This window comes from Trachymyrmex septentrionalis, unplaced genomic scaffold (assembly GCF_001594115.1).
Source record: "Trachymyrmex septentrionalis isolate Tsep2-gDNA-1 unplaced genomic scaffold, Tsep1.0 scaffold69, whole genome shotgun sequence".
Lineage (NCBI taxonomy): Eukaryota > Metazoa > Arthropoda > Insecta > Hymenoptera > Formicidae > Trachymyrmex > Trachymyrmex septentrionalis.
This window is the reverse complement of record NW_017305873.1, coordinates 1,970,980-1,972,782: the sequence shown is the minus strand read 5'-3', so window position 1 is coordinate 1,972,782 and position 1,803 is coordinate 1,970,980. Positions and strand designations below refer to the sequence as shown.

The 1,803-nt window shown below is 23.5% G+C and overlaps 1 pseudogene; it reads right to left on the bottom strand.

The window, feature by feature from the left end:
• Positions 1–770: 770 nt before the first annotated feature.
• Positions 771–1,386, bottom strand: LOC108753317 (annotated as a pseudogene).
• Positions 1,387–1,803: the final 417 nt, after the last annotated feature.

The window sequence follows — 1,803 nt, the reverse complement described above, 5'->3', positions numbered from 1 at the left end:
GAATTAAAGTATAATTAAATTTTAGAGATTAAGTTAGTAAAAGTATTAGGTAAAAATTAAATTTAATAGTAAGATAGATAAAAAATTTTTATTATTTTTTAATGTAATTAAAATGTTATTAATTTAACTAATATTCTATTTTAAAAATAATATATATTAATAATAAATTTATTATAATATATGGTATAAATATTTATAGTTTTCAATCTAGGGAAGATTCTGTATATTCAATATAGGCCTAGAATTAAAATAAATAGAAATATGAATAAGTAAATAATAATGAAGGGATTAAAGTTTATGGATAAAATAATTAGGGATAAAAGTAAAGCAATTTCAATATTAAAAATTAGAAAAATAAGGTTAATTATGAAGAATTGTCTACTAAAAGATAGGCGAACTCTAGAGGATGGGTTAAAGCCACATTTAAAGGGGGATATTTTTTCTTGGTTTATATAAGTTTTTTTTGAGATAATAAAATTAATAGATAATAAAATAGTGGAAATTAGAATAAGTGTAATAAGAGTTAGGATAATATTTATAATTATTTATATTAATTATGGTAGAAATTAAATTTTTTAATTGGAAGTTAAATGTAATATAGTTATACTACAATATATAAATATAGTGTTTATTATAGGAAGATGTTGTAATGGAAGATATAATATTTATTAAATTAATAATAAGAAATTTGTGGGAGTGGTATTTATAATTTTTAAGTTAGGTAGGAATATATAATAAATATAATAAAATAATGTGAAATTTTAGAATCTTCATCGATAAATTGAGATAAATAAAAATAATCAAATTACATCAACAAAATGTCAGTATCATGAAGCTGCCTCAAGACCAAAATGATGATAAGATGAAAAGTGTATTTTATAGAATTAAACAGATTTAAGAGAAATAAAGTTCCGATAATAACATAAATGCCATGAAAACCAGTAGCAATAAAAAAAGTTGAGCCATAAATAGAATCAGCTATAGTAAATGGGGAGTTGAAATATTCAATTAATTGAAGAAGGGAAAAATACACGCCTATTAAGATTGTTATATTAATAACCTTTTTTTTCTTTCATTTATATTTTTATTAATTAATGCATGATGGGCTCAGGTTACAGTTAATCCTGATGAAATTAAAATAATAGAGTTTATTAAGGGAATATCAAAGGGGTTGAAGGGGATAATGCCTTTGGGAGGTCAAAGCTGACCAATTTCAATACTAGGGGCTAATGATGAATGAAAATATGCTTAAAAAAAAGAAATAAAAAAAAATTTCTGAGATAATAAAATTATTCCTATTTTTATTCCTTTAACTACGTAAATTGAATGGCATCCTTGGTAAGTAGCCTCTCGAGAAATATCACGTCATCATATATATATGCAAATTAGAGTGTTAGGGATTGATAGGAAAAGGGGTGTATGATTTATATTATGAAATCATCTAATGATATAAATTAAGTTGTTAAAAATTCTAAAGGAAATAATAATAGGTCATGGGCTTGGGGTAACTAAGTGGAATAGGTGATTTTGATTTATCATAAGGATTAATTAAGTTTCTCTTATATATCATGTAGATAAAATTGAAAATACATAAGCTTGAATAATAGAGACAGAAATTTCGAGTGTGTAAATTAAAATTTGGGTGAGAATTAAAATGAAAATGATGGAAGAGGTATGTATATCAATTCCTGAAGATCTTAAAAGTGTAAGTAGTAAATGTCCTGCAATTATATTGGCTGTGAGACGAATGGCTAAGGTAAAAGGCCGAATAAATAATCTAATTGATTCGATAATAACTATAAA